Raw genomic sequence first — 27,644 nt, 5'->3', positions numbered from 1 at the left:
GTTCTTCTGTTACTTGTTAGAAATTGAGATTTTCCTGGGATACCTGGGTGGCTCAGTTAGTGAAGCAGCTGACTCTTGATTTCAGCTCAAGTCATGATCTCAGGATTGTGAGATCAAGCCCCATGTTGGGCTCCATGCTGGCCATGGAGCCTGCTTAAGATTCTCTCTCCTTCCCTCTTCCCTACCCACTCACTACCTCCCTCCTCCCATGTACACATTATCTTTCTCTCTAAAAAAAGAAAGAGGGGTGCCTGAGTGGCTCACTCAGTTAAGCATCGGGTTGGGCTCAGTTTATGATCCTAGACTCCTAGGATCAAGCCCTCCATTGGGCTCCCTGCTCAGGGGGGAGCCTGCTTCTCCCTCTACCTCTGCTGCTCCCCCTGCTTGTGCTCTCTTTCTCTCTTTTGCTCTGCTCTCTCTCTCTTAAATACATAAATAAAATCTTTTAAAATAAGAAAGAAATTGACATTTTCCTGTCAAACAGTTGTATTTTATCATAATTTGGCCATTCGATTTTTTTTTGCCAAATTGATTCATTTCATAATTATTTCAATATTACCTGAATTAAGTGGGGTCACTTTATTTCTTAAATCTTCCATAATAACAAATATATCTTTTTTTAAATAATCAGTACTCACAAAAAAACCTCTGAGAATTATCCTTCGTGAGGAGGACTCTTGGGGCTTTTGCACTTGCTGCTCTAGACCATGTGGAGCCCTTGCTTCTGGCAGCTATACCAGCTCCTCTCTGCATGCTCTCTCTCCACCATTACTCCTCAACGTCTTCGCCGACCCCTCCGCCCGTATTAGCCTTGGCACTCAAGTTCTCATTCCATAGTGAAGAACTACACAGTTCTCCGGCCTGAGTCCCTCTCTCCAAACTCAACTCCAGGTCCACCTTTTAGTCAAGGTGCTCAGTTGAACCAAACATCACGCATATGATTAGCTACAAAAAGGGACAGCAGATAATCTGATAATACTCTTTAACGGTAAGATTCACCCTTCTTAAAAGGCAGCTAAGAGTTAAAATATTTTTGTTTTGTTTTTGTTAGAGGATTGAATATGCACTTAAACAGTGACATGCTCTAATTCATTGATTAAAACATCTAATTATGCCACTGTCGCCTGATCATCATTTTTCTGAACTCTTAACTATACACTTAAAGAAAAGTAATGTTTTTTTTTTCTTTTTTCCAGCATCTGAGTCTCCAGTGTTTTGCTACCTAGTTAGGTGGTTTCGTCTTACGTCTCTCAGACACTTTTTTTATTTAAGTTTCATAAAATTAGGCTCTTGAGTTCAAGGGATAATCAAAGCTTATGGAGTACAACACCCTCATCTTTTACCTAGGAAGCAACTGAGGTCATAGAGCTGTGTTCCCTTTTGTTGTCTGTTGTATTATTCTTCACTCGCTCTTAAAGATGGGCCTCCAACTTTCATATGTAAAGCAAGAAGGGCAGGAAACATCAGAAGGGTTAAACATCATCTTAAAATAGAACCTACCTTGAGGTTATTAAAATAAATGCATTATCCACCCAAATCCTCGCCTCAAAGATTAAGACTTTGCCAATACATTAAGCTTAGCATAATCATTATTCACACACCTGCCTCGTAGATAAACATTTTAAATCATTCTCACAACCAGGTAGACAATGGGCAGGGAGAGTAGGGTCTGATCATGCCTCTCCAAGTCCATGCTTGCGTCAGGCCCAGAGGAACGTTAATGAAAGGGGCTTTCATAAATCTCAGAGTAGATTAAGATCCAGTGGACGTCTTCAGTATCTGTATTCCCTCTCCAGTCTACGCTCCTGTGCTATTCCTCAGACATCTAAATTGTCTTTAAAGATTTATTTATTGATTTTAGAGAAAGAAAGAGAGAGAGACAGCACACAAGTGGGGAGAAGGGCATAGGGAAAGGAAGAGAAGCAGACTCCCTGTTGAGAGCAGAGCCCAACACAGGGCTGGATCTTGAACCTGAGATCATAATCTGAACTGAAACCAAGAGTCAGACGCTTAACTAACTCAACCACCCAGGCCCCCCACAACTAAACTGTCTTTAAAGATACAGCCCTTTCCATCACATGCCCTGCAGACACTGAATCTGGCCCTTGGGGCCATCCCTCTTCGATGGGAGAGAGCCTTTATGTGCCATAGGAAACAGGAGGCTGAGTATTGCTATACTGGTGTCCAGTGAAGCTACAGCGGAAGAAGCTTTGTCAACATCTCAGGAGTCATTTGCAGACTATCAGAATCTTCCTGAAACTTCTAGTTTCCAGAAAGATCCCTTCTTTTCACTAGGTACGCCCAAATAGCTTGGGCACCAAATACCTATATGCTTAACCTCTCCCATCACCTCTCCCCCCAAAAAAGAATACCGTGCCTTGTCTTTCTGCTTGTGCTGAGGCTGGTGTCATAGAGAGGAGATACAGTCGAGACCATGTTCTTGTTGAATACGTCACCCTGGCTTGCTCTTTATCTCCACATCCCACCTCAGAACACACAATTTCCTGAGATGGAGCAACATGTTTTCCGACTTCACGGAGATTGAAGGGACACTTAGAGAAGCAATGCAATGCATCTTCACTGTTGCGCGAAGCTACCCAAAGGCATTAACAACTCGTGATTTGGTAGCAAATCAATCCCATACTGGTAGTAAGCTATCTGCCACATGCCACTCTGATTTCCTCTTTATCCTGTTGGTTGAGATAGTCTTTGCATTGAGATGAAGCGGGCATGGGAAGATTGAACACATCTCCCTGGCCACCTTCCCACCTCCTTCAGGCTTTGATCCTGCTCAGTGCTCAGTTCCTCCTCCTTTTCATCTCTCCTACCCACAGTCTGCTCAGTGCCAAGAGGAATCATTTCCTTACCTGGCGTTTCCTTACCTGGCCTCCAAGAAGTCCAGATATTTGATTTCCAATTCTAATCAACCAATTCCTCCTCCCCCTCACCGCCACCCGATTTCTTCCCTTTTCACCCTATCCATCGCCTCTATTCCTCAGCCTCACCATACCTCTTGACAAATAACACACCAAGAGACACTCTCGCCTCTCGGCCCCCAATCTTGCAACCAGAATTCTTATTTCTACTCACCTCTTATCCTTAAGATCCCCTCCTCATGAGTTAGCATGTTCATAGAGGATGGTTCCCTACTAAACACACTTTTTACACATTATATATGCACCCGTTTTATAGCTACCTGCATTCATGGACATTTTGGCTAATTTTTGCAACATTCAGTAAGATGATTCCAACATCTGATCCTCACAGTGTAAGGGAATCATCACCCTGAAGGTTCCTGTAGGTGGAGCCATTTAAACAAATAAATCTTACTTTATAGATTTGAAATTGAAATGTTAGCGAATGCAACATGCTGATGGACATGAACTGACAAATTTTGAACAGAATTCATCAATGTACGTGCCTGGATCTACCAAGAGCATCATATAAGCTCCCACATAAAGCTGTTTTGAAAGCTGCTACCCAGGTTCCTTGGCGCAGGTATAAGTTAGTGAAAATAAGTAAATTCTCCAGGTGCATCAGCCACCAGCTTCTGAGACAGAACACAACTGGCGCTGCCATCACATTCACCCCCAAAACCTCTGATCCTTGTCTTCCCTTTTCAGCCTCTTCTCTCCTCACCCTGCTTGCCCTCAGCCTTTTGGTATTTTAATAGGCTTTTCCCAGAGCAGGCTAGAAATGTTTCAATGGCCCAAAAAATATGCCATTTTTACTTTCCTAGTTGTGGCTGATCTGTTGGAAACTGCAAAACTGCGCCATGGTTTATAAATGTTTCTACTTTCTCACGCATTTCCAACTTAGACAAGAAGACGTCATCAGTCAGGCTTTCTGTTAGATTCTCTTAACCTCCACTTAACCTCCCTCTTTGTGTTAAAATCAAGAGAGGTGGCTAGTTGAGCTAAGTTAGATTTAGATTTGTGTTTCTCCCCTTCTGCCTGCAGCCCTCACCCCTGATCTCGAGAGCTCACTGCCCAACAGTTTATGCTCCCTGGAAAGAGAGATTGTTTTTGTTTGTTGAAATTCAATAACTTTTGGCAACTGAGCCTTCATCCCCCATGTTGACCTGAAATAATGTAGCAAATCATTTGTCCATCAAATCCATTTTAATGGGAAAAAATCTATACAAATCTTTTTGCAGCGCTGCTGGCTCTCAGGCATCTCTTTCAAAGTTTCTACACTGGTAATATATAGTGGGTTCAATATTATTCTCATGGTCCATTACAGTCATTACTTAGGAGGAGCTGCACAAAGAAATTAAATAGACTTATTCCCTTCCCTTTAGGAGTTCACAATCTATGACAGTTTGATGTCGGTCTTATAAGGTAGATTCTAACAGACACAGGCTAGAATTATTAACTTAAGATGCAAACAGATCGGTCAAGGCCAAACATTTTGTCATGATTAAATCCCCTTGACATTTTGCCTGTGGTGCAGCTAATGAATACCTGAATAGGTAACTAAGGGGTGAATGCGGTACTGATCAAGAAGCACGAAAGTCAACGAGGCAGTGTGTTATGGAGGAATCAGAGGAAGAATGATGCAACATCATCTGCAATAAAAATAAATAGTGTTTGCAGACGGAGGGTAAGCTCTAAGAGATTAAGGAATTCAGTGAAATCTCCCGGCAGTCTGTGATGAGGAGGCCGGATAAGGAACAAGCTGAGACATGTATGTGTTGGTGATGGTGTTAGTGTAACCTTTATAAAGCTATTATATGTGATCCAGTCTCAGAATGGGTTCACACTTAATGAAACTCATGTAGAACAAGGGCATTCACCTTCATTCTTGCCTCTGAAAAGCTTTAAAGAATCATCCGTTGTACATGATCTACATGAGTCTCCTTGGAGTGCCTTGCACTCTCTTCTCTATCTCTCCTCAATCTCCAAGAACTTTTGACTCTCTTCCCCAGATTTCTCTCTTTGATGCAGGACCACATGGACTCCCTCCTGCCTCCTTCCCCCCACCACTCCGCCCTCACTCCTCATGCACTCCTGATACAACACGCTCCTCTGCCACACCGTCTCCTTGGGTACAAAATTTGTTTTCTATTCTGACGACTTTTTTCAGGAAGATTCATCTCTCAGTTTCTGATGGGCTTTTTTCCCTCTGAGGAAGTAGAGGGGAGGGGAGGGACTCAAAGAAGGAGGTTAAAAGGCAATGCCAACATTATTGGTCATGAAATGTAAGGGTGCATGCAGGGAAAGGTGTAAACTTTACACACACACACACACACAAATACACACAGAGTAATAGTTTCATACCATCATTAATATTAAGTGTATCAAAACCAGATATAGGATATAATATACAAATTTTCATTTTTAGGCCACTGATCTCAGATGTGCAAAGGTGAAATTTTATTTCTGTGACTAAACTCAGAGTTTATGACTCCTACAAAAAAATGACAGATGTTTAAATTTGCTAATTCAAAGTAGCTTTGTTTAAAAATCGGCAAATTTATCTTTAAAATACAATCTTGGGATGTCCGGGTGGCTCAGCAGTTGAGCATCTGCCTTCAGCTCAGGGCGTGATCCCAGGATCCAGGATTGAGTCCCACATTGGGCTCCCTATGGGGAGCCTGCTTCTCCCTCTGCCTGTGCCTTTGCCTCTCTCCACGTCTCTCATGAATAAATAAATCAGTCTTTAAAAAAAATAAAATACAATCTTTTTTTAAAAAAGATTTTATTTATTTATGAGAGACATGGAGAAAGAGGCAAAGACACAAGCAGAGGGAGAAGCAGGCTCCATACGGGAAGCCTGACGTGGGACTCGATCCCAGAACCCTAGGATCACGCCCTGGGCCAAAGGCAGGTGTTAAACCGCTGAGCCACCCAGGGATCCCCTCAAAATACAGTCTGAATCCCTTAAGAATGCTTACCCATTCCGCCCACCCATTTACCCCTTCTGCCCAGTAGCATGTAGGTTCAGAGACAGCTTCTGAGACATGGAAGTGGTGGGCAGGTGGAGAGATGTACATCTACAGTAACTACCAGCTCCATGTGAGGTTCAGCTCCTCTGTCAGATGTTGGCATCAGCATCACCAAGCATTCAAACACTTCCATGTTCTCCAGCTACCAGGGCCAGATAATCCACATGCTTCTCACCTGGCAACAACGCCTCTCTGCATTGACCATCTGCTCATAGCCAGCCTTCTCAGGAGAGAAGAGGAAAGTCTCAAATGTCCTTCACCTGTCAGGAGCCCAGGGAGATTTCAGGCTGACTCAGCTTCTGCTCTAGCTAACCTCTCTGCCACAGGTCCCCAGACCCCTCGCATCATACAGGGCATATGGCTTCTGCGAGAGACTTGCCCTTCCCTTGAGCTGTGCATTAGGATTTGGGGCAAGAATCACCTGTTTGGTCAATCCCCCAGGCTCTCTCGGTGATTTCCACCTCCCCTCTTCCCTAAAGGAGTTTTAGATTCCAAGTTGACAGGGTGCTTCAACCACCCATTTTGTTCCCACTGAGTTCAAGAAAATTGCTTTGAGGGTATCACCCATGCTTACCCACCACTGTAGGTTGGGGAAACACTCAGTGCTCTGAGCCCTTCAATATTTGATCTTGATAGTCAAAACCAAGATGATAGACAAAAAATAAATAAAAAGAAAAAATATGCTGCCTCAAGTATCTGGTTTTTGCAGTTGAAAGCCATGACTGCTAAGCTTTGAAACTCAGGCAAGAATTTGACTATTCCAGAAAAGCCCTTCTGCGCTCTACCTTCCTTGAGCAATAAAGTACAACCCAACATCCTATATTAGTGGCAGAAGGGTAAAAAATGAATAACTAAGAAAGAGGAATATTTGGATATGCAATCAAAGCATGAAGCATTCAGTAAGCAGGAATTATATACACAAAGCCATAGTAATTTGAAAACTAATTATAAGCCATATTTTGGTAAAATGGGAACTTTTGAGAATTGGCAAAATATTTAATATCAAATATTTACCTGGATTTCCCAATAATAATAAATGGATACAAGTGAATATACATGTCTATTCTCACTTTTGAGAAAATTCTAAAGGAAAATCATAATATTTACCACTTAAATAATGGTGGATAGAGTTATTCACTTTATCAAAGGAATATGTTCATTTGGTTATTTGTTTGTTTTTTAAGTTACATGAAAATTTACCCATTCTACCTGGATCCTAACCCAAATATCACGACTATAATCCTATAGTCCATAGTCCTATAGTATGATTTCCTCCTATTCTTTCAGTCTGTTGCCCAAATTGGTTCCTCTTATTCCACTTACACCTATGCTTTGCATAATTTTTATTTTTAATCTCTTTTCCCTACATTCTACTACATGCTTTCTTTTCCTGTTCTAAACGACACCAATCACAGTATTACAGATGAAAACACCATAATATAAAAGCGTTATATGAATTGTGCAAAATCCCAAATCATTGTGTTTACCTATTAACTTTCTTCCACAAATTTTTTCAAACAGAATATGTGAAGCAATAGAGTTTGTGATCAACATTAGGTAGGAACAAAGGGTAGTCTGACATTATGCGCTCATCTACCAGAAGCTGTGCTATCACAAATGCTCTTCTCCAGTCAGTTCCCAGGAACATACACTACTTTTAAACTTATTCTGGGCAAACTGCTGCAAATGTTTAATATATATTACAATGTGCTATATTCTATGTAGTTAGATTCACAAAATGTGCTAGACCAAAGTTACCATATTCTGATCGTTGACAGGAATTATTTATCTTGCTGAAGTTGTATTAGAGTCAGTTACATTATTGAAGGTCGGGCTGAAGATAAACACTCAAAGGTATTGTCTAATTAAATACTCACATGAAACCTGGAGGGGAGATGTGTTCTCACCTCTCCACATGAGGGACTGTCTCAGATTTAGGAATTTGCTAAGATCACTGGTCTTAAGTGCTTGATTTAGAATTTGAACTCAAGTTTATCTGATACCCAAGTCTGAGTTCTTTCCACTCATACAAACATCAAATTCATGATACATAATTACTGGATATTATCTCTCATTTTTTATAGAACAAATATTCTTACTCCCAATTACAGATGAGCAAACTCATCAATCAAGTTGAACTCAATTCAGATTTGCCACTTACTGTTTCCTAGGGGAAAAAGAAGGCACTTCTAGAGAGTGGGCAAGGCCACAGAGACAGGAAAGGGCATGGAAGGATTAGGAAATGATGAGAAGTTGGGGTGGTTTAAGGATAAGGCTGAAGCAAAATCTTGGAGATAAAGTTAGAAAGGATGATTAGAACCAGATTATGAAGTCTTTGTAAGCCACACTCAAGAATGGACTTTGGGCTATAGTACCTAACTGACTGCAGTAGAAGTTCTGCACAGAATAATATAGAGATTTCTTGTTCAAGAAATTACTCTGACAACTTACCAAAAACAGTCTAGAATGTGAGACACTGAAAACAATTCCTAAAGGAAGTATCCGCTGAACTCAAGTCACTAGAGAAGTAGAGGCTATGAACAAGAAGAAGTAGAGGCTATGCTGGTTTTTACAGTTTTCATAGGACCTTAATACATTTTTAACATATTTTCTCCCTGGCTAGGACCTATAAAATACACAAAATATGTGTTGAATACAAGACAGAGTTTTAGTCTACTATCCGGAATGCAATATGACTGGCTTTTTTTGACACTGCACTCCACAAACATCCAGCAATTCTCCCTACTTCTAATTTCCAGAAGAGTCTTTTGATCTACTCTATGCCTGAATTTACATGTTTCCTATTTTTCTTGTGTTATTTTCTGTTTTCTTTAATTGCATGATGCTTTTGGATCCAATTTGAGAATAAGGCAAAAGATAAAACATAATAGGAAACGTTGTTAACAAATGTGCATACAATAATAGACAATAGGTGGACAACCTGTTTATTTGAATCAAATGGAAGGTACTATCTAGAAGTACAATCTCTGCTCCTTAATCAATAAGTAACTTTGCAACACAAAGCTGTTACTGAGAAAGTGTCAGTAAACAAACTTAAGGGTTTTTACTCAGCAACTCACAATACTTAGTAACCTCACAATAGTGGAAAAACAGTATAGATGTGAATAATGTAAAAAACTGTGTTCATAGGGCAAAGGCATAATATCTATAAGATAAAATTTTATTCTTTGTTTTAATATGTTCGTGTTTTAATCAATAGTACCACTTGAGGGGCACCTGGGTGGCTCAGTGGTTGGGTGTCAGCCTTCGGCTCCGGGTGTGATCCCGGGGTCCTGGGATCGAGTCCCACATCAGGTGCCTCACTGGGAGCCTGCTTCTCCCTCTGCCTATGTCTCTCCCTCTTTCTATGTCTCTCATGAATAAATACATAAAATCTCTAAAAAAAATAGTACTACTCATGGTAAGCTTTAAGCACAAGTGTATAGACATTACTTAATTTCTTGGAGTTTCCTTGATGAAGGTCACAGTAAGAATGGGATGAAATGGTGCTGAAAGTTTAGGGCACATTACTAATCATGCATCAGAGATGGCCTCAACCCTCAGCACATTTCTAGTCTCCCTAAAAATAGCAGATCCATGCTATTTACAAAAGTAGCTTGCCCAGAACATCTTCAAAATAAGAGTATATTATATTATTTCTGCAAGTATTATTTCTACAAGCACCGAACAAAGGAGATACGTGAGTGAGTTGGCCAGTTAGCTCAACTAGTTAGATCATGGTGCTAAGAGGGACACGTAACTAAAAATGGGCTCCTTTTGCAAATACTGTAAACATTATGTAAAAACCATTACTAACAGCTGCTGTGACTAGAAATGTTATAACCACTAGTCACAGAAAACTAAAAAAAGTTTCAATACATTTATGAGAATACAAGAGATTGGCTTTCAGCTGGACAAATCCTTTCATTGGATAAATTACTTTCTGGTATAAACTAAATGCATATTTGGAAGCTATATTAACTCTTAAAAATAACGCAGTCAGAAAACCACATACATTCTGGAGTTAGACTATCAGTGTACTACAAAGGGTTTACGGTGGTGAGCTGGAAGGAGGCCACACATAGAGAATGCACAAAGTTTTGTTTATTGTTTTCCTAGAAAACATAAATTCCATGCCAATTTGTCAATTTATGATTTGGATTTTTGTTCACTTGATTAACGCAGATGTGTATTCTAGATTCTAAATCTAAAATCCAATCTCAACCTGTCTTTTGGATTTTTACTATCATTTGATGACAGACTATAGCTGTGGTAAATACACCACTAGCGTTACTGAAGAGCTAGTCCTAATTCCAAATATTTCTCTTTGCATCTCTTTCTTCCCTTAATTTTCTATTCCTTCCATCCTTTCCTCCCTTTGCCAAAAACAACAACAATGCAAACCAACTAAGTTTCATTTGTCTGGTGTTTCATAAACAAAAACTATGATCCCTAGAATTGCTGTGAGTCTGGTAAAAGGGCTAATGTCCTTTGAGGAAACAAAGATTTGGTGGCTACACTAGAATCAGGCCCAGGATATGTTTGGGGGGATATTAATAGAAATTGAGTCCTAACCAGCTGAAGCCAGAGTCTGAAAGAAAGGCCACAGAGATCCTCACAGCACCACAATTTTAAAATACTATTCCAAATGTTCCATATACATAGATAATTATTCATTCTCCCTTTGTTTTGGCTAATATGTATTTTTTAAAGATTTTATTCATTTATTTGACAGCATAAACACAGGGAGCAGGAAAAGGAGAAGCAGGCTCCCCGTGAGCAGGGAGCAGGATGCAGGGCTCCCAGGACCCCAGAATCATGACCTGAGCCAAAGGAAGATGCTTAACTAACTGAGCCACCCAGGAGCCCCTGACTAATAATTTTTTGAGTTCATACAATATGCCTAGCATCAGTACAGGCATCAGAAATCCATGGTGGACAAAACAAGAAGGATACCCTACCTACGGGAATTTGCATTCTGGGGGCGATATTCAAAAACAAAAAGATAAACTAATAAATGTTTCTGATAGTAATAAGTGTTGTGAAGAAGAAGGAGGGAAAACAAAACCAAACAACAATGTAATAGGATAGAAACTAGCAAGGAATGTGGACTTAAGACAGAGTGATCCCAGTTTAGTAGGGCAGGGATATTTATGCTGAAACCTGAATAATGAGCAATAGTCAGCCATGAGCCAGAGGAAGAACAATCTAGGCTTCTGGGTTGATAGAAGAGCTAATTCAAAGACTCCAAAGTAGGAACAAACAACCCTTCCAGAGGACAGTCAAAATGCCTGAAATTTTCTCTATTGGAAAGAAACCAATAGAGATGGCTCACTCATGTAAGGTCAAAGGGGAGGGTAGAGAGTTTGGATTTTTATCCTAAGAACAATGGGATGACATTACAAATTTTGAAAGAGGATATTTTTGTGATGTGATTTATTTTTGAAAGACCCCTCTGGCTGCTGTATGCAGAACAGGTTAAAAGAGAAGCAGGAAATCCAAGTGAGAAATAACTGTAGCAAAGAAAAGACAGTGGCGGACCCTATGAGGAAAGAAAGAAACTGAGATGAGGAGACATTGGCACATTCAGGGTAGCTGTGAAGAGAAAGTCACCAGCCCTTGCTAAAGGATCACAGGTGAGAGGTGAGGGGAAAAGAGAAAGAGAATCCTTTTTTTTTTTTTTAAGATTTTATTTATTTATTTGACACACAGCGTGCACAAGCAGGGGGAGCAGCAGACAGAGGGAGAGGGAGAGGGAGGAGCAGACTCCCCACCAAGCAGGGAGCCTAATGCAGGCTTGACCCCAGGGTCCTGGCATCATGACCTGAGCCAAAGGCAGATGCTTAACCAACTGAGTCACCCAGGTGACCTGAGAAAGAGAATCCTAAAAGGTGAGAGAAGGCAAAAGGAATTGTAAGGGTCCAAGAGAAGCAAATGGAATTTTCTTTAAAAAGAGAGAAGAACACATAGGAAAATTTCCATGTAAAGCACAGATCCTCTACTTAATAATTCAGTTCTGGAGGAATGACGCTTTCCCTCACCTGCCCAGATGAGTGTCCAACCCACTTATTGGTCCAATGAGCCGGGTACAGGTGGGCAGGTCAGCAGGCAGCCACTGAGACGGAGCCCAGCTGGCAGCAGTCCTACTAGAGTAGGACCAAAGAAGAGAAGACGAATCCTTCCTCACTGCTTAACCTGGCGACCTGAATTAGTAACCATCTCCCAGTACAGGCTTCAGCTTAATTTGAGATGAGATGGCAACATGGACAGAAATCGGCAGTCGGGCAGTCAGCAACACAAAAAAGCACCCCTCGAGAGCTGTGTTCATTAGAAATCAATCATGAAAGGTTTGAGGATGGGGGTGCCCTACAAAAGACTAAGGAGAGTTTTAACAAATTCTTGATAGACATCAAGAAGAATAGAAAGGGATAAGCGATATCTACTTGGTATCACAGAGGGTCTTAGCCTCAAAGTGGGCTGCCTGTGACTCTTAGCATCTCAGCCAACATTCAGCCCATGATGCTCACAATTTCATGGATCGATGATTGAATGGATGGGATGGACCCTATTAAATATATTCTCAGCCAAGTTGTTAGTTACAATAGGAATAATCTGGAAATTAAAAACAATGGATTCAGGAAGACGGGAAATCCACACATAGTTCACGTGACTTCTGTGAAAGGCAGTGAGGGATGCCTTCATATCCATTAGCTTCATCTAATCATACCAAAAAGCCTGGAAGGGGGATTTACTAATCCCCGTGTTCTAGAAGAGGAAACTGAGAAGTTATGAAACCTGCACAAAGTCCACAATGGCACAACTGGGAGCTTCCAAGAAGAACTCTCCCCGCCCGGCCGCAACCACACTTAGCCTAGGCCGTGAACACGCAGTACCCCAGTACCCCCGAGGGGGGCAGGTCTTGAGGACTGCCGTTGGCTGAGGTTGTGGTAAGCCTGAGAGAAGGCACAAGGGGGAAAATACAGTATTCAGATTTGAATAAGCCTCCTTGATTTTCCTGCATAGTAAGTGGTTATATGGAAAAGCATTAAAATTAAGGCCATGACAAATGTTATTAACCAAATAGTAGCCACCATGGGGATCCTGAAAAGGAAGCAGTGGTCACTTAACCCGTAGCCTGCAGACATGCAGTCAGTCAGCAGTGAGTGGTGCCGGGAAGAGCCCTGTAATGATATTCAGAGTCCTGCTTATTGTATTTCTCCCTCAGAGGTAATATCCCCAGAGCGTACCTTGAGACATCTATGTCGCATCCCATTAAACCTTGTCCAACTCTCAGTCTATAAATAGGCCTTCGAAATTGTCCTTTGGGTTAAAGATGAGGGGAAAAACCACAGACTCCAAGGCACAAACACTGGTGATATGGAATGACACACCTCATAAATCCTATGTCTGGCTTTCAAAGTTTTGTGTCTCACACCCATAATACTCAGAAAGCTTAAAGCTTATATCCATGGCACACACCCACACACCCAGACACACAGATACATGGTGTCGAGGTGATTTCACATTTATTCAAAAATGATGTGGGTACGTACCCAAATAGGCAGAGGGCAGGTTAAAGAGTCTTCAAATAATAAAAAAAATTTAAACCTGGGAACTCAAAGAAGCTTTTCAGCCACAGGAAGTTTAAAAGATTAAGATATTTACGAAGCTTTTTAAATTTTCATTTCGAAGAATTTTAAACCTACAGAAAGATGACAAAAGTAGTGAACCAACACCCCATACCTTTAGCCTGGATTCACTCATTGTTAACATCTTCCCACACTTGCTTTCTATCTCTCATCAAACACACAGGCAGGTTTTTCCTGCTGAATGATTGAGGAGTAAGTTGCAGACATCATGATGCCTTCACTCCTACCAAATACTTCAGGCTGTATCTTCTAAGAATTACGTTACCTTAGCCTCATACAACGATTAAATTCAGAAAAATCTAACATTGATAAAATCAGACTATATAACACAAAGTCCATATTCATATTTCATCAATTATCCTAACTGTGACCTTTATAGAAAGAAAAATTATTTTTTTTTCCAATCCAGGATCACACCTTGCATTCAGCAGCCACAGCTCTGTAGTCTCCTTTAATCTGAAGACAATGACGTGAGTTTTGAAGAATGTTGCTCTGTAGAACATTCCTCAGTTGGGGTTTGTCTGATTCAAGGGTACGCTTTTATATATACCTAAAATAATACCTTTTGCAAACACAAGACTGTTACAAAAGTTACCATAGAATATACCAGAGGAAAGCTACCTGCCATGGGCTCATCGCTGTTAAAGTGTCTCCTCATATTACATCATTTTACCTTTAAAATAGGGCTTACAGAACTCCCATATCTCACTTGTTCTTTTCATGGTTTTCCACCAATTTTCAAACAAAAACATCATACTTATCTATCCTGATTAACTTTCAAAGTCATTTCTCTCTCTCTCTCTCTCTCTCTCTCTCTCTCCCTTTTTTTAAGATTGTATTTATTTATTTGAGAGAGAGAGAGCATGAGCAGGAAGGAGGGGTAGAGAGAGAAGCAGGCTCTCCACTGAGCAGAAAGCCAGAGGCAGGGCTCCATCCCAGGATCCTGGGATCACGACCTGAGCCCAAGGCAGATGCTTAACCCACTGGGCCACCCAGGCGCCCTTCAAAGTCAGTTCTGAGGCATTAACCAAAACCCACACTTGGCCTTCGCCTGTCGGCAATGATTTTCATTTTCCTAGGTTCCCTTACCTATACACATTCACGGTTGTACCCCCCTCTGGGGTAGGCAGTCCGTATCAGTGTTTTCATCAATCCCCTCTGTCTCAGAAATGCATTCTAAGTGCTGCAAAGAAAAAGACCAAGCAACAGTGGCTTAAACAAGTAAGTCTTTATTCTTCTCACATGAACACCACCCAGAAGTAAGTGCTTGCTGGCACTGGATCACCTTGTCCAGCCATACCTTTAGGATCCTAAGCTCTTTCTTTCACTCCACCATCTTTTGTGCATTTGTTATTGTGTTAAACACTGATCTCCTAATGTATGCCAGGACGGCTACTGTAGCACCAGAACTAAGTCCACGTTCAAAGCAGGAAGAAAGGAAAGACTGACACAAAACTCCATCTTTCCCCTTTAATCAGGAAAGCAATAGCTCTTCCAGAAACTCCCCAAGAAGACTTCTACTTCTTAGATATCACTGGCAGGAATTTGGTCACATAGGCTGCCTAACAGCCCAGGCAGCAGGGCACACGGGGAATAGGAGTATCATTATTGTAGAGGCTGGTCTCATTTTCCAATACAGAACACATTGTCACCAGAAAGAAAAAAAAAAGGATTCCATTATGAAAGGGGGAAGGAGATAATGAGCAGGCAACTAGAAATTCCTCTATCTCCTCCCAATCACTATTTAAATGTATCCATTCTCTATTTCTCAGCTTCATTCTATGTTTCTTCCCAATTTTTCCTCATTTATCTTCTCTTCCTAGTACTTTCCCTTGAAAAATGAACTTTCAAACATTTTTTGTCGACATTTTATCTTCCACCCAGAATCAAATAGTATTACCCCACACTTATACTGTCTCCTCTCTTGACATGTGAGGAAAACTGAAATCCAGCAAGATGAAATGACTTACCCAAATTTGCCCATCAATTTATTTATTTTTATTTTTTTATTTATTCGTGAGAGACAGAGAGGCAGAGACACAGGCAGAGGGAGAAGCAGGCTCCATGCAGGGAGCCGGATGTGGGACTTGATCCCGGGTCTCCAGGATCTGGCCCTGGGCTAAAGGCAGCACTAAACCGCTGAGCCACCCGGGCTGCCCTGCCCATCAATTTAGAGGCATACCCAAGAATAAAACATAACTCTGCTGAACATCAGTATTGATACTAAATATCAGAATAAATGGTGCATATTTATCCACTTTGTTCTATTGGGTTCCTCTTGCCCATACCTTGGCCATTTAAATAGAAAGTTCTCCACGAGGATTCATCAATTCAATTGTTTATTTCTGGAAACTTCTCTGAGAGGAACTATCATGAGAATTGTATTTTCACCTTTTTAAATTCCTTATTTATTCTCTAAATATGAAGGAAGGAGAAACCTTCCTTCATATTTAGAAGAAGTCATTGTCTTCACTGGGAATCCTAACTCCGTATGAACCATGAGTCTGAATTTATAAAGCTGCCGTTTCTAATACATTTGCCAAGAGACAACAGGAAATTGTCTACTTAGATGCATTACGTTTGTCTTTGACCTTGTGAGGAAATATCTTAGAACCTCCAGGGTGACAAACATAAGATACCCTGTCGAAGCAGTATTTCATCCTTGCACTGGAAAGATCCCAAAAGAGAGACAGATCACCCAGAATAGAAGTCAAAGAGGAAGTCGGTCAGAAGGTATAACTGATGTTGGTCATGAAGGGTCATAAGCCGAAAAATGAAGGCTGAAATATGAATGATTTTTCAGGGGCTCACCAGCAGGTCAATATGGGGAAGTGAGTTGAGGCACCGTGTTAAGAACACATGCTCTGAAGCGGATCGGACCTGAGTCTGAATCAGTTCCATCACTTACCAGTTCTGCGACCCCACTCAACGAACTCCTCTACGCCTTACCTTCTAAACTGTAAAGTCATGATGCTGTTAATAATTATTTCACAGGATTGTTATGAGGATAAAATGAAGCAAGGCATGTGAAGCGCTTAGCCTAGGCCTCACATAGTGTAAGTGCTGAGAAACACGAAAGAAAGAACAGCCAATCAGCAAAAGTTTCAAGCAATGGATTCTTAGGTAGGTTATGGCGAGTTGGGACCTCTTTGACTGTAAGGCTAAAGGTGTAACCAAAAGGAAATCACTAAAAATTTACTACCTGGACATGATATGATATGAACTGGAATCAGTTGAGATAGTAGGAATGGAAATAAGGTGCTGAATGGAAGAACTATTAAGAAATACAAACTGCCCTTGATTTAGGATCTCTATTTCTTGGCTGCGCTACTAGAGTGATCAATAAAACTGACGGCTGCCGTACCAGGGAGTAGGAATAAAATGTGACGGTTGGAAAGTCGAGAAAACAGTTTTGTCATGATTTGAGAAATATGCTAGAAATGAACAAATAGAGAATTCAAAAACCTTGGCTACTTTATGTGTTGGGAAATAGGTGCATCCATTCAATAAATTCTTACTGAATGCTTATTAAGCCAGAATGCTAAGCCCTAAGAATTGTTTGTAATAACATCTCACCCAACTGACGATCACTTACTCTAGAACCCCAGAAATTTTGACCCTTAAAAGCCATTGAAGAACAAAAGAAGAAGAGGAAAGAAATTTTGTTCCTTTCAAGCCCTGTTCACAGCACATTTGCTCATTCTTTACACACAAGTTTACTGTGTCTGAGCATCTTCATTTGTAGCTACAGTCGGTTCAAGTAAAAAAAGTTAGAAATGGTAATTAGAGGACTAAGCCTAGAGAGGAAAACAAATTAATGGTGGGTGAAGTGGCAGCTGATGAAGATTTGTGGAGAAAAACTGTACAAAGTACAGGAGTCTGTGGTCAAATTTATAGGACACAAATCCCCTCGAAAGACCCTAAAGATATCATTGGGCTGTTCAACATGATAACCCAGATTCACAGAGGGAGATTAAGATCATATTCAATAGCTTTCCGAAACTTTAGAGGTTTCAGAAAAAAATTATATCACAGACACCAGTATAGAACATTTTTGACAAGTTTTGCTAAAAGGGGAAGACAAAAAATGAGAATGGCACTGGCATGGGAAATGGGATCATGAAAATTTTTTTCTCTTGTTTTGTTTTTAAGAAGGGAGACATAACAGCACATTTTCAGACTGTTGAGAATAAGCCAGGAAAGAGGTAAAAAGTCGACGCTTGGGGAGAAGGAGGAAGCACTGGAATGTGTCCTGAGTAGGGGAAAGGACGTGGTACCTGCAGCTCAAGAGGGAGGGTCGACTTGAGGCAAAAGCAGAGGCTTTTCCTAAACAAGAGCAGAGGAGCAGAGCCCGAGAGGGTGGTCTGTGGGGAGAGGCAGTGGGGAACAGTGGGGCTCCTTTGAGCAGCATTAACAGCCCCCCAATGTTCACGTCCTATTATGAAATGGATCATGTGCTTTTTCCTGCCCAATTTAGCCCCAGGTCCGAGAGAAACAGAACTGGACAGAACTGAAGCTACAGCTTCCCCATAAAAGTAAACGTGGAAGCAACACATCTTACATGTCGCAATTCAACAATAGCCAGATTCGCGAATCTCAACTCCTCTATTTCTAGAGCTACTACTTATTCCTTCAATGAAGGTTTTCCAGATGCTTCCCAGGAATAGCCGTCGCTGAGCATGCACAACAAACCAAGCAGCTCTTTCCCAGCAGGGGCCAGACGAGCTAATCCTACACGCTTGCCTAGGGAGTTACCTTCTTCCAGAAAGGATTTGCGTAGTAGCAGCTTGGTAGTCTTTGAGTAGATTAAGGTCAGAATTCATCCCAGTGATTCTGTAATTCTGGAAAGAACCCATTTAAAATATATTTTGAACTCCACGGTGCTTGATTACAATCTGTTTTTAAAAATACACACACACACACACACACACACACACAATAGTCTATGCCACTTTTTTAAATGTGGCTCTAACTCTACAATTTAGACACACGTAATACAGATAGTAAAACTCTTTTTAGGAACTTAGGGGCAGAATCATGGAACTTCATTTCTCAATAAATGAAATTAACCCAATGCCCACTCCTGCATATAGCAGAAAACTCAGTGTGCCTCCAGGTAATCCAATCACTTCTGTTTTCTTCCTACCTCTTCCCCTTCAATATCCTTTGGGTTAATATCTTGCCAATTTCAAGCTCGCCACCTCCTATGTCTCCTCTCCAGACGTGCTCTAAAGTGGGCCATGCTTTTGGTGTCATCTAGACTCTGGTGGGAGGGGCATCTGCTCTCGGTCCTTATGGCCACTGCTGGATCATTCACACAGGAACCCGCACCACGCAGGCTTAGTTCCTGTTTCTCTGTCCCTGTCATATCTGCTGTGGAGACATCTGCTCCCTGACACTGTCCTGAAGGCTGCTTCCCCCAGGTCCGTCCATATCTTCCTCCTCCCCCTCGTGAGACCTCTCCCATTCGTCTAGCTCACTCCTGGCTACTTCTGTCCTCCCTGGGGAGGGCTGTAAAGTTCCAGACACACTTCCATTCCAGTCCTGGGTTTCATAAAATAAGAGAGTGTAAAAAAGGAGCCCTCGGGTCTCTGTCCTTACATACGCCACATCTCTTTTTTATTCTACTATGGCTGAACCATGTGGTGAAGGGTGAAGAAGGTCATTGAAGCTTGTGCTCTCTTTACTCATCCAGGGCACAATTTCCTACTACTTTTTGCTCTTCCCTCCAGATTGTTTGGTCCCAGTCCAGGGGAATGGGAGGCATTCCTCCAATACCTTTTCTTCTGCCTCCTGATGAATTCTTTACCTTTGGGAGACAGGAAAATTGCCTTATCATATGCTAAATCAGTCAAGGTTCTACCAGAGAAAAAGAAGCAATAGGATACGTGCACTTTTTTAAATATCTCTCTCTCTCTCTCTCTCTCTCTCTATATATATATATATATATATATATATATATACACACACACACACACAGGCATACATACATATGATTGTTTATATTTATATTATTTGCATATATGCTCATATATGTATGTGTGTATGCATATACATGTATAGATAGATAAATATAGTGATTTATCTCAGTAAGGTGGCTTACTCAGTTGTGGGGTATGTCTAGGCAAGTCTGAAATCTATAGGGCTAGAAACTCTAGGGAAGGAGCTGATGCTGTGGGCCACAGAATTTCTTCCTCAGAGAAACCTCAATTTCAGCTCTTAAAGTCTTCAACTGATTGGATGAGGCCCACCCACGTTATCAAGTGTAATCTTCTTTACTTAAAGTGATTGTGGATGTTAATCACATTTGCAAAATGCCTTCACAGTAATGCCCAGGTTAGTATTGGAATGAAAAACTGGGTACCAGAGCCTAGCCAAGTAAACACATAAAACTAACCATCACATAGCCTCTCTCACTCCGTGGTTTATTATAAACTCTATGTTCTAAGTTCCACACAAATCAGACTTTGGAGCTGAAAGGAAAAGAAACATTCTCTCCTCAAAATTTTGGCTCTTACAGGGGCACCGGGTGGCTCAGTCAGTTGAACATCCCACTGTTGGTTTTGGCTCAGGTCGTGATCTCAGTGTTGTAGGATCAAGCCCCACCACCAACTCCGCACTCAGCACTGAGTCTGCTGGAGATTCTTTCTATCCCTCTTCCTCTGCCCCTCCCACCATATGCTCTCTCTCTCTCTCTCTCTCTCTCTCTTAAACAAATCTTTAAAAAAAAATGTCTGGTCCTTGCAATGGAAATCCAGGCTTTCAATAATAATGCTTCATCTAAAAGTTTATAAGTTAATTCCGTAGTGTTGTATTTCTTGGTTTTCAGCTGTACTTTCCCACCTCATGAAACAATGAATATCACTGAGATAAGTGAAGAGCGCACGCAACAAAAAAATTTCAGGAAAGAAAAACTTCAGCCCCTATTTTCAAACTTTATCCCACCAAGTTCTAAGACCCCACAAATAAGCCAAGATTTTTTTTCTTTCTCCAAGTTTTTATTTAAATTCCAGTTCGTTAACATAGTGTAATATTAGTTTCAAGTATAGAATTTAGCAACTTATCACTTACATACACACCAGTGCTCATCACAACAAGCCCCCCTTCGTCCCCATCACCTGTTTAACCCATCCCCTTCTAAGCGCCTCCCACCTCCCCTTGGTAACCATCAATTTGTTCTCTATAGTTAAATCTGTTTCTTGTTTTGCCTCTTCTTTTCTCCCCCATGTTCATTTGTTCTGTTTCTTAAATTCTACATGAGTGAAATCATATGGAATTTGTCTTTCTCTGACTTATTTTGCTTAGCATAATAATACTCTCTAGCTCCATCCACGTTGTTGCAAATGGCAAAATTTCATTATTTTTGATGGCTGAGCAATATTCCATGTTTTATATATACCACATCTTCTTTATCCATTCCTTCAGTTGGTGGACATTTGGGCTCTTTCCATAATTTGGTTATTGTTAATAATGCTGCTATAAACATCGGGGTGCATATATTTCGTCAAATCAGTATTTCTGTCTTCTTTGGGTAAATATCTAGTGGTATGATTGCTGGATCATGAGTTAGTCCTATTTTTAACTTTTTGAGGGAACTCTATATTGTTTTCCAGAATGCATGCACCAGTTTGCATTCCCATGAGCAGCGCAAGAGGGCTCCTCTTTTTCTCCATTCTCACCAACACCCCATTATTTTCTGTGTTCTTAAGTTTAGCTCTTCTGACGGGTGTGAGGTGATATTTCATTGTAATTTTGAGTTGTATTTCCTGATGATGAGTGATGTTCAGCGTCTTTCCATGTGTCTGTTGGCTATCTGAATGTTCTCTTTGGAAGAATGTCCATTCATGTCTTCTGCCCACCTTTTAACTGGCTTATTTGTTTTGTGTTCAGTTTGATAAGTTCTCTATATATTTTGGATACAAGCCCTTTATCAGATATGTCATTTGCAAATATCTTCTCCCATTCCATAGGTTGCCTTTTAGTTTTGTTGATTTTTTCCTTTGTTGTGCAGAAGTTTTTATCTTGATGAAGTCCCAATAGTTCATTTTTGCTTTTGTTTCTCTGGCCTCGGGAGATATATCTAATAAGTTGCCATGTAAGTCAATATTTTCAGATATCAGATCAAATTTAATGAAAAACATGAGCTTAATAAAACATAACATATTTTGCCTAGTTTTTCTAGGTACTTTTATCTTGGTCTTTATGGAAAGTTATTTTTAATGGCATGTTCTTATGTTCTCTGCGGCTAATGATACAGAGGGAGGGTATGAGTGAAATAGGGCATGAACTATTAAGCTGGTGAGAATGAGTAGATAATGCTAATGAAAATTCGGTCCATCGCCAGTTGATTCAATTCACCACATATCTTTCATTCTCATTCATTCACTTATTCCTTCATTCCTAAGTATTTATTGCCATCTTATACCCTCATGCTAAGCACAGGGAATATGACTGTGATTTGAGACACAGTCTCTCTGCCTCCAGAATGCTGACAGAAGGGACATAGGTGGACAAGAACCACAATATAGTGCAACAGGGGGCTGTTGAAATGAGATAGCTACAGGATGCTAAGAAAACAGAGAAGAGGTACACCATCCAGCCTAAAGAAGAAATAGAAGCTTTCAGAGGAAGGTGATACACGAATCCTAAAGAAAGTATGGAATATTGGCAGGTAAATAAGGAAAACTCACTGCCTATTTACTGCCATTTTGTTGGTAGGAAACAGCAATGTGCATGACACATTTGGGGACTGCAAATAGTCTGTCCCTGGGTCAGTTCTGTGTGAGGCCTTAAGTCAGACTGGAATCAAGACAGGCAGCAATAAAGCCATAGTTCTTTATTGTTGTTGTTGGAAGGATGGTTTGTTTTTATTGGGAGAAGGGTGTTGTATTTTTTTATTCAAGTATATATATTTTTTATTCAAGTATAATTAACATATAGTGTTATATTACTGTCAGGTGTACAATATAATGATTCAACAATCCTTTACATCACTCAGTGCTCATCACAACAAGTAATCTTTTTTTTTTTTAAGAGAGAGCATGCACATGTGGATAAGCAAGGGTGGGGAGTGGTGGGGAGAAGGGGCAGAGGGAGGAGGAGAGAGAGAATCCCAAGCAGCCTCCACACCCAGCACAGAGCCTTGGCAGGACTCAATCTCACAACCCTGAGATCATGACCTGAGCAAAAATCAAGAGCCAGACGCTTAACTGACTGAGCCACCCAGGCACCCCACAGTAAGTGTGTTCTGAATCCCATTCACCTAGAGAAAGGCATAATTCTTGGGAAACTAAGTTTAATTTATCTGGAGTAGTGTAAGTTTTGAGAAAGATCATAATAAAATATTTAAAATGGGAACCTGGGTTGAGGCAATATCATTAAGAGCTGTTGAGTACCTGGATTTTGTCAGGACAAATGAATTTATTTTGTCTACTGTATAGATGATGTAATTTTTTTCAAGATTTTTTAATGTATACAGAGTGCACACATCTCAAATTTAAAGTCTAAAATGTTCTTTTGAATAATACCTCCTTCTAAACATCTGTTTTGTTATTCATAGATTCATGGAACTAGTTCAAGAAGCCCGAAAATATTTTGTGGCTGATTCTTTTACTTTTGGCAGAATATACTTAAATTATCTATCCAATTTTTCAAAACCTCCAGAGATTGTCTTAGTAACCCAGTCCATTGTTTAATAATCCTTGTAGTCAAGAATTTATTCCTTCTAACTGCCCTGGCATTGGTGGACATAACAAGGTATGGCCTCTCTCCCAACTGTCAAAACAACAGCAATCACAACCTTTCCAGAGACACAGCAGCTGCACTAGTCCCTCCATTTGGTAATGTCCATCCACTTCTAAAATCTCTTAAAATCCAATGGAGAGTCTCCACTAGAAGATAAACGGCCACTGAGTATTAATTAATTGATTGCCTGTCCTGCAAGTGAACTCCTGTGTTAGTCTGCTGGCATGGAGTGCTTTCCCATTGATTCTTCAACAATGCCGAGCCCTGGGCTTCTCACCCTGGGCACTACTGACATTAGGGCAGATAAATATTTGTTTGAGGGAGCGTTCCTGCGCTTCGCGAGATGATTAGCAGCATCTCTGGACTCTACCTATTAGATGCCAATGGCACCCCCTTCCGGCCCCCCCCCACCCTGCCAAGTCGTGACAATGAAAAAAATGTCTGCAGACTTTGCCACTTGTTCCCCAAAGTGGAGGAAACAAATCATCCATGACTGAGAACCACTGACCTTATACTGCCTTGTCTCAAAAGGTCTATAAAGGGCTAACTACTATTACAAATGAGATGTTTAATCTGAAGCTGAGAAACCAAGTTTCCACACATTTGAATTCTTGTAAATAACTTCAGATTATTTTCTTATTATTAAAGGAATACTCGCTTTTAAAAAACAAGTCCAGATTCTCTTAAAGATATAATTTGCAGAGTAAAATTTCCCCTTTGTCCTGCAATTATTGGTCCCCTTTCCCAAAGATGAACACTGTTGACAGTTTGTTGTGACCACATCAGTATTTTATAAACACAAGTATTATACAGCCCTTATTTTGTGTAAATGAGATCAAATTATACTGGCTATTGTTCAACATATATATGTGAATATAGTTCTGAAATTGCCCCACGTATTTAACAGTCCTCTGCTATGACTGGTATTTTTGTTTTGTTTTTAAAGAACCTTAAATAGTTATTGGAGGTCATCACTTAAGATAGAAATTATCTATCTTTTAAAATAAATGGACGCTGGGCACCTGGGTCGCTCAGTGGGTTAAGCACCTGCCTTCGGCTCAAGTCACAATCTCAGTGTCCTGGGATCAAGGCCGAGCCAGGCTCTCTGCTCAACAAGCAGTCTGCTTCTCCCCCTGTGCTCCTGCTATCTCTCTCTCAAATAAATAAATAAATCATTTTTTAAAAGATAATAAAATAAGGTAAATGGACTGAGTGTAGAGAAAGTTTGTGTGTTTGGGTCTGGCTTGTGTGCATGTGTTTGCGCATGTGTGTTTATTTTACTTCCTAAAAAGGTATTTAGTAAACTCCCTATACTTTTGATGCTGTAATTATCTGAGAAAATAGAATACTGCATATCTTCCATAGATTGTAAAAAGGATTTCAAATACTGGAAATAAGCTATAGAATCTGATGAAACTTCCCTTAATGCTTACGCAAGTCATAGCTGTACAGAAACACAATAAACATTTTCATGAAATGTACCAATTAGACTCTCCTACTTTATTTTAAATTTAACTGACCAGAGATGCCCTTAAGGCATTAACTTCAGAGCAACCACATTAAAATTTTCCATATTAACCTTTCAGATTCTTCCAGAAGGAGGGTTATAATTTCACTGAGTTGGCGTTTTCATGAGTTCCCTTGACCAAATTCTAAGTGCTTGTGCATTTCGGTCAAGGTCTGTCAAAAAGTAAAAGCTAAATTTTATTCCTTTCATGATAAACCACTAGGAACTTAGCCTGCAAAAAATGTTTTATTGAAACCCCTAAGATTTTAATCCTGAGAGGGAAGAAAGGGGTTATTTTAGTAAGGTTTGTTTGTGCAGACTCACCTTGGTGCCAACTTTCCATCTCCAGTGACATCTCCCTCATATGGAGGGAAGAGGAAGACACCTTCACAAAGGGAAACTGATGCCCTGCTTTTAGGCGGATGGGGGAGGGTGGAGAGCTCTTCCTATGTTTGCTTTTATTTTTTTTAACCGTCTTTAGTTTAAAATAATACTTATGCCAAAGTGGCATATTTTGGGGTGGCATAATATCAACCTCCACAAAATTTTCCTATAATCATCACTTACTGGCCCCTTAACTCTATCATCTAAGAAACTATTCCAGATCAAAAGAAACTAAAGAAATGTGACAACTGAACACAAAAATTATGAAGTAGATCCTTTTACTATGAAGGACTCTTGAGCAACACGAAATGTGAATGGATTCTGAGGTTGAAATAGTAGTAAAGCATTGATGTTAATTTCCTGATTTTGATGGTTCTAAGTGGGGTTATGTAGGAGAATGTCCTTGTTTATAGAAAAAAACACAACCAAAGTTTTTAGGGGTGATGGAGCATCTGGTCAGGAACTTACTCTCAAACGATTCAGGGGGGGAAATAATCATCCTTTATACTATATTTGCAACTTTGAGATCATCTCAAAATAAAGCTATTTTTTAAGTATCACTATTTAAGACTTTAATATATCTTTGAATCATACCATTATGAAAATGTAGGACTAATTTCATGACATAATCATTGAAGAGCTGTAGCTGCTTCTATATATAAACTTAAAAGATACAACATGAAAGCATAATGTCCATAAAAATAAGTTACTCGAGAAGAATTTTCAAACCAGCAGCATGAAAACACAGGCAGGTGCGTCTAGTTAAAACATCTTCAAACAGTAACTGTGGCTGAAGGCTGACAATTCATCAAAGAATTTTTCTGAAACCCTCCATTTTTATTTTTTTTGAGTAAGCTATCTATCCAATGAGGGGCCAGAACTGAAAAAACCCCCTGATCAAGAGTGTCATGCTCTACCGACTGAGGCAGACAGGGTCCCTTGATTTTTAAATTTTGTTCTTAAAAAGTTAATAAAGGTATCAAAAGTCAGTATCAACACAGATTAACTTTATTTTATTTTATTTTATTTATTTTATTTTATTTTATTTTATTTATTATTTTATATACACCTGAGGTCTCTGAAATGTGTGATATTCTAACAGTGGCATCCTGTACACAAAAGTATACAATTCCTCTGACTTCATTCCAATTTATTGAAAAAAATATGGATCATTTTAAAATAATTTCACAAGTGAGAACACTGATAACATAGCTCATTATTATGTAGATTTGACTATTTCCTTCATCAAATAATGTGTTCTGAAACAGCCAAGTACCGTCAAAACCTAACATAGTTAGATTTTTTCTCTATAAAATGTCACTTGCCCTGTTATAAAAATGTCCTGCTACATCTTACAGAGCAAATAATCACTTTTATTCTTTTCATGTCTTGACGACAGATCACAAATACATTTTTATATAACAAATGCTATTGACAGTTCAAAGTGCTCTGTTCTTATTTCTCATAATCGACAATATTCTAGAAAGTTCCAAGCGTGTGCAAACTTGATAAGGATAATACACAACGGAATCACATTTGGAGTCTCCAATAATCTTTAAAGTCCATATAAATCTGAGGTTTCAAAGTGGCACAGTTCCCTTATACCCACGCAAAAGCCTGCCCGCGGATGTCTGCGGCACCTGTGGTCGTCGCTGCCCAGTTGGGAGCAACCAAGATGCCCTTCGGCGGCCACATTCAGGCAAAGGGCCTCGACTCGGCCCTAAAAAGTCAGTTATTAAGCCAGAGAAGGCCCCGAGGGCCCTTAACGTGCCCGTCACTGGGCGGAGAGGCCACTGCAAGGCCGGGAGCTGCGGGCTCGGGGCCCAGGCCTGCGCCCCCCACCCCCACCCGTCCCACACCCCCACACCCCCACCCCTCCCATACCCTCCCACCCCCACACCCCCACACCCCCACACCCCCACCCCTCCCATACCCTCCCACCCCCACACCCCCCACACCCCCACACCCACACCCCTCCCACCCCACACCCCCACACCCCCGGGCCTCCTGCGCGGGGGCAGCCCAGCCTCGCTCAAGCACGGGGGGCTGGTTGGGGCACGGGGGGCGCCTGCCCCGCCAGCACCCAGGCAGGGGCGCCCTGGCGTCTTCGGGCGCGGGAAAGGCCTCCCCACTCTCCACGCGCACGAGGCCTGGGAAGGCGCCGGTGTCCCGCCAGGAGGCAAGGGGGCCGCCGGGGAGGGGCGGGGGCACGGCCGCGCCTTCACCTGCCCTCCCGGTTCCTCGCCAGGGGCTCCCGGGGGCGGCCAGCATGCCCGGTGCTCCCTGGGCTTCTTCCCCTGCGGGAACACCACCCGGTGCCTGCCGCAGCTGCTGCACTGCAACGGCGTGGACGACTGCGGCAACCAGGCGGACGAGGACAACTGCGGTGAGTGGGGCCGCGGGGGGGGGGGGG

General features: G+C 41.0%; 1 protein-coding gene across 1 annotated transcript in view; it reads left to right on the top strand.

Moving 5' to 3' along the window:
* RXFP1 (relaxin family peptide receptor 1) overlaps window positions 1-27,644 on the top strand; it is a 92,435-nt gene that overhangs the window by 6,168 nt on the left and 58,623 nt on the right. The window contains exon 2 of the mRNA XM_055336524.1: window positions 27,480-27,617. The gene's annotated coding sequence lies outside the window, so the exon portion shown is untranslated. The remainder of the gene's footprint in view (window positions 1-27,479; window positions 27,618-27,644) is intronic.

The sequence above is a fragment of the Nyctereutes procyonoides genome, unplaced genomic scaffold (assembly GCF_905146905.1).
Source record: "Nyctereutes procyonoides isolate TBG_1078 unplaced genomic scaffold, NYPRO_anot_genome, whole genome shotgun sequence".
NCBI classification, from domain to species: Eukaryota; Metazoa; Chordata; class Mammalia; order Carnivora; family Canidae; genus Nyctereutes; species Nyctereutes procyonoides.
Note: the sequence above shows the minus strand (reverse complement) of the source record. Positions and strands in the feature narration are given on the sequence as shown.